The 12,315-nt window shown below is 40.8% G+C and overlaps 1 long non-coding RNA gene across 1 annotated transcript; it reads left to right on the forward strand.

The window, feature by feature from the left end:
- Window positions 1–3,435: 3,435 nt before the first annotated feature.
- On the forward strand, window positions 3,436–7,792 carry LOC129326588 (uncharacterized). Its single transcript, XR_008596715.1, has 3 exons — window positions 3,436–3,699; window positions 5,079–5,157; window positions 6,171–7,792. It is a non-coding gene; the product is annotated as an uncharacterized LOC129326588 (long non-coding RNA).
- The last annotated feature ends 4,523 nt before the right edge of the window (window positions 7,793–12,315 follow it).

Genomic DNA, 12,315 nt, shown 5'->3' on the forward strand with positions numbered 1-12,315 from the left:
CAGGAACTACAATGCCAAGACCACGGCTATACAGCCCAGAAAATCCACAACAACCAATGAAGTTTTTAGAATCAGATGAATTTGGCTCTGAACAACCAGTAGTTTCCTCTTGTCCTCAGGTTTGCATATGTAATGTTTGTGTCCCATAAAAAATGATGGCTAGAATAGATTAGTTGGATCAATTACTTGCAGAGAGATCTGGCAGTATGCCACTAAGAATTATTGGAATATAGTGTGCTGGAGAGATAAACTGGCCAACCCAGATTTAAATCAGGCTTTAAGACTTTTTGATATAATTCTTCTTCAGGAAACTTGGGTTATGAGCCAGTTAGAATTTCCAGGTCACACCTCTATAGCTATTCCAATAGTTAAAACAAAAGGCAGGCCTAGAGCAGTGCTTGCCTGCCTTATTTCACAGGCATGGAACATACGGAGCAGAATACTTATCTCTGTCTCTTTTTTTGTCAATGCCATTTTAATTCAATCTACTGAAATGAATCTAATTGTGATTAATGTTTACCTGCCCCTTCAATTTATTAGTAAGAAATTTTTAGAACAATGGCAGCACCTGAAAGAACTGTGTACAAGCTTGGAACTGCAATTTCTCATTATTCTCATCCTTTTAACTTAACCCAGCTTGGTATTTCAGATGAGGCTCTGATTAATTTCAAAAGGTAGCTGTTAGGTTTGAACTTCCCTCCCAATATATTAGGAAACTGATTGGCACAGGATGAGATTATCATCTTTGCTGGCTCTTGTTTAGTTGAAATTTGCTTGTAGATTTGGGTTGACCTATCATCAATGGTCATTCCCAGTTCAACTCACAGGGAGACGTTACATAAGTTTCACTTAGGGTCTGCAGCTTCATTGATTATATGTTAGTATCAACTTCTGTCAAAAAGAAAATATTTGCTTTTCAAACAAGAGAGCTCTTTGAAAGTGATTATCTACTGTTTCAGTTAACCATAGTTTTCTTTCCACCAGCAGTAAATCCCACCCCCCTCAATTTCTCTTCCATCAGTTGAGGAGACAAACTGTAGGGCAAAACAACGGAATATTGGAAAGGCTGGAAAGGCTGGAATATTGGTAAGGAAAAGGCTGTTGCCCAGCTTAATTCTGCCATGACACAGAAGTTAAAAAATTATATTATCATTGCTTCCTTCCCATGGACTTGCATTGAAAAATTGGATTAATTGGGCGTTTAATTTTACTAATAAAATAAAAATTTCTCATGAAGAAATTTTGCTACAGGAAATTCAATGGATGAGGATAAGCATGAACTGTAAAACAGGTTAAAGGTTTGTTATGAGCAAAAGGAAATGACGGCACAAAGCCTAGGTAAATAGGTGAGCAAACTCTCCTAGTATCAGCTACTAACATTTGCCAGTCTAGATCTTCAAGCCTTTCTGTTGCTAAGCTTTCATTAATCCCAACAGAATAATTAAGTCACAGGAAGATCCAGCTTGGAAAATTTCTTTTCTACCTTCTGGCTGGAATAGGAGTCAGACTGAAGCCAGCTCATCATATCTGAAAAGGAGTCAGATAGAACATGAGTCAACGAAAACATAATTGCTGTGGTCCAGGCTAATTTGCTTCATACCTGCCTCTAGTTGCAAGACAAACAAGCCACTTTGCTTTATGGAATATTTTACAGTGAATAAATGTTGGAATGCATTCTATGGGGGCCTGTAGGCAACCCAGAAGAGGGCTCCCTTGGTTGTGGGGCTGGAACTCTCTCCCCGATGAGACATGCCTGTTCTTTTCCGTTGCAGTCGTCTGACTGCAGCTGAACAATTTTTCATTTCATCTGGTATTCCCACAGTGACCCCTCCTTGCAGCCTTGTTTTTAAGTGTTGTTTTTATGTATGTGTATTTTATTGTACTATATATTTACTTTAGCTTGATTTAAAATTTGTTCAAGACAGGTCTAGTTTGGTCCTAAGCAGAAAAGGGAGGGGGAGTCTTCCTTTCCCTATGTCACACGAGCATGCAGATGATGCTCAAGAAATGAATTACTGGCTGTTTTAGCGCACCCTTTTAATATACTTCATATCTCTAGGTGGTAGCAGTTTCTACTACAAGCTATTTGTATTCAACTTGCTGGACTTCCCAGATAACTTCTCATATACACATGCATAGGTTACTCGGGGAAAAAGTAATATTAATAACCCCCTCGAGTGATTTTATATGTCAAGTCTGGCCAGGTACTTCCCCAAGCACTTCACTGCATCACTCCAGGGTATGAGTTAAAGATGTTTTTATTAAGGAAAGATACCAGTTTCAAGATACTGTAATATGGTCATTGACTGGAATGCCCAAAGGCAGGAAAGTCAGATCAATTACAGGTTAGTGTCCCCTTCCCCCAGTAGGGAGAAAAGTCAGTTAGAGGTTTAGGCGCGTGTCTCCTGTGAAGAAGGGAGGAGGAAAGAGAGGAGCACAACTGAGAGCTAAGCTACAAGTGACATTTTTCACGTGAAGGACACTTGATCGTTTTCGCAAGTTTTTCTGGGAACTGAAGTTCCTCTCCCCTGCCTCTTTTCCTTCTGTTCCTTCCCCTCTCTGTTAGAATTGCAGCCTGAAGAGCCAGAGAAAGCCAGCGGCAACAGCAGCTTTTGCAAATTGTTCCTCCAGTCACAAGCCTGCTCTCAACGATCTTTGGGGGCGGGCAGCTGCAACTTTCTCCCTGGGCATCCTGCTCAGCTTCACCAACATGTCAGCTTTCTCCAGAGCAGCTCCCCGGGAGCAAGACGATTTGCAAAAGCTGCTGCTGCCGCTGGCTTTCTCTGGCTCTTCAGACAGCGATTCTAACAGAGAGGGGAAGGAACAGAAGGAAAAGGGGCGGGGGAGAGGGACTTCAGTTCCCAGAAAAACTTACAAAAATGATCAAGTGTCCTTCACGTGAAAAATGTCACTTGTAGCTTGGCTCTCAGTCTCTGTAGTAACTTCAAGGCCACATTCCCAGGCTTCAGCAGAACTAGTAACCAAAACAGCTTGCCTGAAAGATAGAGTTAGCAACAGGTCTACACAGCTCTGGTTCCCTCTGCACTCCCTCAGAGGTACTGAAATAAAACACACATGAAACATAAAGCATGAAACATGGCAGATGTGCTGGAAGCCTGTCTGACATTAGAATATATATGCACAGAACAATATAATTCATCTCTATTTTTATGTGTTTTTTCTCCCTTCACAGTCTCTCCAAGATATCTGACAATACAGTTGGAAGAAATGTTTGTGAGGTTTAATGAACAAGTTTCTGAAGAAAAATTTGAAGAACACTTCAATCAGGAAATCTGGCCCCATGAAACACTATTGATTTTTGATGTAAAAAAGGAAGACTCAAGCTGGAGAACATGGGGCTATGTATATAATAATCCTGGAAGAGAGCACGCTGAAGAGTTAGTTTTAGATGAAATTAAGGAATTCTTTAATGAAAACAACACCAGAGACAGATACAAAATAACATTTTATATTACATATACTCCTTGCTATAATTGCAGTGATAAGATAATATCATTCTGCAGAGGCAGGAGTGGAATAACTATGGAAATAAAAGCTTCGAAACCATATTCGAAAGATGGACAAAATGGTCTACGCCATCTGCAGTGCAATGGCTTTCCAGTTGAAGAAAGGATAAAATTTGATTACCAACAATACTGTAATTTATGTGTGGATTCCTCAATGAATTTGGACAATGAGGTAAGAAAAGAAAGCATTCAGTACTACCACCAAAAGACTTCTATATTACAAACATGATAAAATCAAATGCAAAGGAATTTGTATATAATAATGCCTCCCAGACATTATTCTAAGGGAATTTCCCAGCTGGGTTTTGTTTATTATAAACTTAGATCCACTCCTCTCAGTTTCACCTCAAAGATAAAAGTACTTCTAAGAATCTACAGTGTCAGCAAGTACAGTACAGACATCACACAAAACCATGGTTTAATCTACCTATGATTAGGATTATTGTCTCCATATGGGCCATTCCACTAACTATGATTTTTTATGGTCTACCAGACTTGCATTTGTAGTCAGGACCTGAAGTTGGTTAATTAAACACAGTTAACAGTGCCATCCTAAATGAAGTTACACCCTTCACTTACTTTGGTGGACTTGGGAAAATGTCAGTCTGTTTAGGATGGGACTGTATGGCTTAACAATGGTTTCATGTCATGTCTGAAGAGAGTCAAATCTTCCATAAATTTTTGATGAGCATTGAATCACAATTTGGAAATTGCTTTGAAAGATAACTAGAACTTACTAAGGGGCTATTTTCAATCAAACCGGTAAGATGAAAAAAGCCCTGCTTACTTCATACTTTACCCTGAATACAAGCTAAGATTGCATTCAGACATCACAGACAGTTAAAGTTAAATTGTGTTTGGGGTAATCTGCTTGCATATTCTTCTCACCTGCCACATCCTCAAACTTGTGGTTTGATCATACTTCAGTTTGCCAGACAATCTACCTATAAACCCTCTGGCAAACTGGAGTTTGTTTACTCCATAGAAGCCGGGGTTCCAGTTGGTTGGGAGGGGAAAGCCAACTCCAGTTTGCTGAGGTGCTGCAATCAGAAATAATGGCAAACTGGATTTTGATCAAATTGGGAAATTTTTGATCAAGCTCTGAACACAAGAAGTGGAGAGAGAAAGGAGACGGGCAGTTGTCAGTATAGCAATAAGCTGGGTTTGTGGTTTACAAAAGTTTGTGGCTGACAGCAATATGCAAAGCGTATATTAGCATCTTAATGAGATGTTTCCTGTACAATGGATTAGCTAGATAGATACTAAGCACGAGCCATAGGATAGCACAGGAAATGTTCGGCAGTGGCACACATAGTGAGGTTTCTCTGTATGTAAGCAACATTGGCCTATCCTCAGCCATTTATGTAACCAATTATAAAATGGTGGACTGAAAATAAACCCTATAAAAATCTGGAAACTGACACTCCAGCTCTATAACTAGAAATTACAAGGAGCATGAACACAACTGGCACCATGCGTTTCTTGACACAATCAAGTCAAAATGTCCTATATTCTTAATTGCTCTCTCCCAAAACTTGTATTTTTGCCCAGGAAGAAGAAATGGAAACAGAAAGGCAAGAAGACCAAGTACAAAGTCATAACCAAGCAATTGAGTCACACAACATTTCAGGTAATGACGACACTCTGTTCAGACTAGTGGGATCTAATTTTAACCAATCAGCACCGTACATAAACGCACATGAGATACTGCCAAGAGCGATTTAAAAACTGGTATTTTAAACTTTTGTTTAAATTGTTTTACTGTTTATTCACCACATTAAGCACTTGGCTATTGAAATGGAACAAGAGTGTAAAAATCAGATACTATATATATCATAAAGGTGGGGAAAGCATTAAGCAATCTAGGCAATTTTTTCAGTTAGGCAATTTGAGTCACAAATATTTTTGTACAGTTGAACTTTAAAGTTTCATTCCTAATATTTCATATTTGCCTCTGTTTATCCCCCTTTGTGCACAGCTTGTCACCTGTAATGACATGCTGTTGTGGTTTTCAGAAAGAAAGGCAATGTGTGATTTGACAGAAAAGTGATTTATTTATTTATTTAATCACATTTCTAGACCGCCCTCCCCATCAGACGGAGGATCATCACATGATGATCATGTGATGATTGCCCAGACATTGCTAGGGGTATCCCCCCCAAAAGTTAATAGATACCTCTTCAGTAAAACACCAACTCTTCTACAAACAAGCAAATCATATGTGAAAGACAGGAGAAGTTTTGAGTTGCCATCAATTGGTAATCTAGGAAATATCACAAACCTAACCTGCTAATGGAGACCTAACTTTAGATAGCGCCCCTTTGGATACAGTCTTTTCAAAGTCCTTAAATGTGACTGGCTGGGAAGGTGGTATGATATAGCCTGTCCTCATCAGATCTCAGAAACTAAGAAGGGTCGGTGCTTGGATGGGGGACCACCAAGAGAAAATGGGGTTGTTCTGCCAAGGAAGGCAATAGCAAACCACTTCTGCTCATCTCCTGCCTTGAAAACCTTTTGATGGGGTCACCATAAGTTAGTTGTGACAATGGTACAAGTATTAAACGTGACTATATTGTTCATTTTAAAAAAAAGCTCTTACAGTGCCACAACTTTGTGCCCAAGACATTTCTGATTTTCTTTTAGGTAATCTATATTCTTCACCGGTGAGGGAAAGAACTCAGCATCTGGGAGCAGAGACTCCTCAGAAGTCTAACTACTCTGGGGGGAAAATAGAAGTTTGCAGAGGAGCAGTAAGGAAACTTTTTCCGGAGGACTAAAAAGATGGGTGTAACTCATAGGCAGATGTAAAGTTGGACAAAATCAGACCATTGGGTTAAAGCCAACCATCACCCTGACGAAGAGAACTGTGATTCTCGAAAGCTTATGCTACAGTAAAGTTGGTTAGTCTTAAAGGTGCTATTGGACTCTTTTCTATTTAACCATCACCCTAGGGTCTGGTGAATAGGTATAAAAGGCCAGAGGAGGAACAGGGAAGAGTGGACCCTCAGCAAAGCTCTGTGCGACTGGTGAAGAAATCAGCTCACCAACCTAAGTGGTCAACAGACTATTTTGTGTCTAGCCAACAAAGAACAACAGTCTACAGATGTAGACAATATGATTAATCACATTTCTATTAATCTGGAAGTTTAGAAAAGGATTAGATATGCTATAGGGATATCCTGTAAGAATTATAATCAAGGTGTGCTGTGAAAAAACAATAAGGAATGCCTCAAAAAACAAAAATGTTGCATCATCTCATCTCAGTCACCACCACAGATGAAAAGATTGTAACATCCCTGAGCAAAGAAAAGCTATTGGACTTCACCTATAGAATGGAGGTTAGTAGCTTGTGATATTGTGCTTGAAGAAAAAAATAATTGGCAGCACCTCCATCTTGAAGGTGGGACAAGCTTTTCTCTATATGTCACATCAATGTAGTGTCACAAAACCTGAATGTTAATTGAACAGATCAGGCCTGAGGATTTCTACTACTTTTTACGCTACAAGTTATCCACAACAAAACCTATACAAATAAAAGGATTGTAGGTCTGTCTGTCCAGCCGTCTATGGCAGGCAAAACTCAGGAGAAAATAAAACTAGGTTTTTTTTTAAATTGGCCTGTGGTTTTGTGATGACCATGGGAGATGCAGCACCAACAATGAAGGAAATTGGAGTTTCCTGGCCCAGATTATGTACAGAACATCCTTGTGCTATTGCAGTGGAAGAGATGGTGTGCTTTCTTGAGGCCAAGGAAGTGGAGGCAGCACAGACAGCAAGGGTGGAATAGATCCCCTCATTTATAAACCAAAGATGCGTAATAATTTGCTTGAGCTATCCGAGCAAGTGTGTGTAGTGGTTACAGTATCAGGCAAGGATCAAGGAGCCACAGGTTCAAAACCTACCTCACAGGGTTGCTGTGAAGATAAAATTGAAAGAAAGATGATATAAATCCCTTTGGGCCTCCATTGAGGAGAAAGGCGGAGTATAAGTGAAGTAAATGCAACTTCTATTTGCAATGGAAGTGATGGTTTTCTGTGACAGCCACAATTCATCAGAAAATTCACAAGAGTAGCAAACATTGGGGCTGCTAAGTGGAGCATGCAGGGGTGTGGTGGAATTGGAAGTACCAGGAAGCAACTACAATAGGAGAACAAGAAAGCACATACTGGCTTGCTTTAAGGTATTCCTATGGGCAGAGTTGATAAGATTAAAAATCTCGGAAAGTTGAATATAGAGCTACTGCATTTTAAAGCAATTTTGCTTGGATATTTATTGATTATGTAAGACATGTATTAGTTATAATATTGAAAGAAATTTGCTTATTTTTGTCAATTTGCATAATATCGGTGTATGAATTAAACTTTGAATTTTAAAAAAGTTGTGAGATGTCTTCTGCTGTTCTTTACAGCGGCCTGATTTGGTCTTTGTTTCTGGAAAAGGCAGGCGAACTGTCCAGATTTGGAATGATTTGTACATGTGTCATCTCCAATTGCTTTGTGGGAATGGTAGCTTTTTTCAGGGGAAGTCCTAGAGTACCCTAGACAACCATGCGACTCTCCCCAGGAACAACACGAGGGACAGGGTAGACAAGATTCCCTTCCTCAACTGTTTTTGACAGTTCCTTGCCTAGATGAATATTTCAGTATCCTGAACTGGATCGTAAAGGATTTGAGACATATACCTTAATTTGGTTGGAGAAAAGGTACAAAGGACCCACTCCCAATTTTATGATATGTCAAAGGGAAACCCTCCCAGATGGGACAGGAAAAGTTAAAAGGTCTGAAATACTGTCAGAAGCACACAAGCCAAGGTCCAGAGAACAAGGGAGCAAAGGGGAGAAGTCAATCTTGACCAGCCTTTATTTTCAAAATTCCAATGGGCTTGTGTCTGGTCTAGGAAACCAGAGAAACAACCAAGCCAAACATACCACTGAAATAAACCTGTTTCTTCATCAGACTGTGGATCCTTCAAGCCTGTGGTCCCCTAATAATAGCTCAAGTGAATGCTGGGTCCAAGCATTGCCCTCAATGAGAACTAGTAGATTAAGTGGTCCCAAAAGCCACAATTATGTTTTTAAAAAGCGTATTGGGGGAAATGGAAGAAAGGTGTGAAATTTAAGCTCCTAATTTCTAGGTCTAGAGACTGAGTGTCACTCATCACAAGGGTAAGGCTGGAGGAAAGCCCTCTCTCATGAACGCAAACTCTCTACTGCCTCTCAGGCAACAGCAGTGGGAAGATGGGGGGAATCTTTCATAGGGGTGGTGGGAGGAATCTGCTTGAAGATTACCAATGAGACTGGTAGAGATAACGAATTTTAAATTCTTCTGCAAGCCAAAGATGCCTACAAAGTCCTTCCATAGTTGGGGTTGAGTACCCTGAAAAACAGAATAGATAATGATGACCTGGAAAATAAGTTCATGATGGGGTGGGGGGAGGAAAGATACTTGAAAAAATGTTACAGCAATAAAAGCAAAAGTCAAACAAACTGTGCAAACAAAAAGATTAACAACACACCCTTCTAAAGCCAAAGAGTTACACCCCTCTAAAGTCACGGAGTGAGAAAAATGTGACTCTGCTTGATACAGCACTACCAGACACAACCACGGCTGAATCCACACTACCCCTTTTCTTCCGTTTTTTTCCCGGATTTCCCCCGCAATTCCGAGCCGCGGTCACATAACCTGTTTGCCCAAACGCATCTCATCCGCATATTCCACGTTTTTTTAGGAACGGGTTTTTCGCGGGACGTTAACGGTGGCCGTGAACGGGCAATCCGCAATTTTCGCGGGTTTTGTTTTTGAATCTTTCCCTCCTCCATTTGTCTTGCCGTTCCAAGAGTTCCGATTGGCTGCTCAAAACATCCATTACTTCGTGGTTTGTGAACTGCTGTCTTTGACCTTGCAGTTTTACAAACATTAGGCTATGCAGAATCTAGTCAAAATTTTTTTTTACGGTCAATGGAATGCTGGGGATTGACTGTCCTTTCGATGGCCCTTTCATAATGTGTTGTTTTTTTTTTCATTTTTCTTTTTATGATATCGAAATAACGTTAAATGGAGCATTCGCGGTAAAGGATAAAGGGAACGGCATCCTATCGTTCAAGGAAAGTCAGTTTTGAAAGTCACCATACACAGACGTTTCTCCTCCTCGTTTGCTCTTTTGATGTGATGGGGGCCCAATTTGAGCGTGGTCACTGGTTTTTCCCCGAAACTATGATTTGTGGAGCACCTTCCTTTGGACGTTTTGTAATATCGTTATACCAAACTTTATGCAGAAAAAAAATTAAAAAAGAAAAAACAAACTTGAGAGTCGCATGCTCAGTCTTGAAGGAATAGCTGCATGATTTGAAGAAAATATTTTTTCCTAAAAAAACATTACCAGGGTGACCAAATCAGGACTTACTTTAAATTTTTCAACCTTTCTTTAAAATGCAAGCATACAGAAACCCCAATTCCAGTATGCAAGTAAAGGCTGTGCAGAGGCATATGTTGAATAAAAATTGGCCAAATTAGAATGGCTCCTGGTCCTTCTTCCACTTGGCCCAACACCTCCTTGCCCTCCCCATGGGGCAATGGAAAGGTTTTGTCAAAGGGTGACCACAATAACATGCACAACACTCAGATGCAGGATCGCTTGTTATATAGACTGCTGCCCTGGCAGTTTTTCCAGAGACTTTTTAAAAAAAAGACCAAGAAACAGTACCAACAATGTTTTTATGTCAAAATTGAAATATTCCAACAATAATTTTGGGGGGGGGGGGTTAACAGGAAATATTTACAAAAGGCACACATTGATTTTCCTTTAATTTAACATTTACTGCATGAATTGGTTAGAACCATTATTAACTATTTACACATATTCCAAGCAATACAAGAATATTTACAGAAGTAAGTACAGTTCAAGTGCTTGCTGCTCTGTCCGTTCGCCGGTCACGCCGTTCGAGGGTGGACACCCTTCGCGCCACTCTTCTCAGACGCCCCTCCACCATGGTCATCCTCTCCTGCAAGTTGGTGACTATGGAGAGGGGGAGAAGTGGATAGATATTATCATCTTCCAGGTGCAGGGTTTATCTCACCTGTCAAAACAACACTTACTGGAGGCACCCAGTCTTCCTTCCATGGCCTCCATTGCGGTGAGAATGTCCTCCACACTTCTCCTCCTGGGTTGGGTTTTGGTGATTCTTGGAGCACTAGTTGAGGGAGCATCCTCTGCCGACGTTCCCGGGGCGCTTTCTTCAACTGTGAAAGAAAAAAACAGGGCACTTTAAAAATTTGAAGAAATAGCGTTATTGATTTTCACTTTGTCAATGCAGCTTAGGAGCATGTGTTGGGAACTGTAAATTTTTGATTTCAGCAGAGCAAATACTTAAGGAAAAAGCATGTTCAAGCAGTACAATGTCCCGCACGTGCACAACCTGTACCATTAAACACCAAGCTTGAAAATAAAGGAATGCCAAAGGACAACACTTCATCTGTTCTGATGTGCCGAATTAGAGCACCGTGCTATTGAATTGTTGACCCGTGCGACTTGTGACCAGCACTTAGTGGAAATTTCAGTACTAGGCTCACCAGAGTGCTGCTGTGTCCCTGGAACCTCTGTGTCCTCTGGGGCGGTTTGTTCAGGTGACTGTGGAGGAATTTCCTGAGCTTCCTCCTCTTCTTCCTCACCCGCACGATGAGCCGCAACTCTTCCACGAAGTATGGCTGAGAAGGAAACAAGCCAAGCATCAGAGAATCAACTCAGACTCAAACATAACAGTCATCCTTTCTATCAATGAAAACAAAATAAACCAATGTTATTGATATTGGGGGGAAAGACTGTGTTGCATGCACATTTCTAGGAAAGCTAAGAATTTTTTACTTTCTCAACTTCTCTCAAACACCAATCAATGGTGGAATCCACTCTAATTCACGCTAGCACGCCTCAAGACTCTATCTATCTTACATTATTTCGCAAAACTAAAGGGACAGATAACAGGACATTCCCAGAAGCAAGGGAATCCGCTGTGTCCTGAGAAAGCCAAAGGGTGAGCTTTCAAGTCACACTTACAGAACGCAAATTATAAAAAAAAAAACTTACCAGCATGTCTTCGGGTCTGCCAGCTTGGTCTTCCGGAGAGATCCCAGAGGTGCATGAGACTGGTGAAGTAGGGGGGCTTTCCACTTTGGCGAGGAATCCCCTGCCAAGCTTCCAGCGCCCCATAAAAATCACCTTTTACCCTTTTGAATTTGGACCTACACTGCTCGGGGGTCCGCTGGTAACCACGAGCACTCATTTGCCTTGCAAGCCTGTGAAAGATTAGCTTGGTTGGCAAATGAGTGCTCTTCATCACACGCTCAGCTTTCCCTGAGCGTGCAATGAGGTCCAGAAGTGTCTCCACCTCTTCATCTGTCCAGAAGACTCCCTTAGCCCGTCCTGCCATCGTATTGTGAGATCGATATTACAAAAAAAACCTTGAATGAGACCTAACACGAGCAAAAAACGGCTACTAAAAGGCGCGAAAATACAGGCAGTTCATTGGTCTCTCGCTTGAATTTTGTCCAATGGGACATGTTCTTCTGCAAAAAGGAGGAAAATCAACTCTGGAGACTGCCTTGCTTTCCCGTGCAAATGTATCAATTTTTAATTAATTTTTTTTAAAAAGAAAACCAGTGACCAGGAGGACATACTGGGAAACGCTGTTAAAATACACACTAGAATTAATCTCTGAGGATCCGCATCTTGGTCGCAAAACACGGCTTTTGCAGGATTGAGGCAACTGCACATTTGAAAGTTTGGTCGCAGAACT

Source organism: Eublepharis macularius, chromosome 3 (genome assembly GCF_028583425.1).
Source record: "Eublepharis macularius isolate TG4126 chromosome 3, MPM_Emac_v1.0, whole genome shotgun sequence".
In the NCBI taxonomy this organism is placed as follows: Eukaryota; Metazoa; Chordata; class Lepidosauria; order Squamata; family Eublepharidae; genus Eublepharis; species Eublepharis macularius.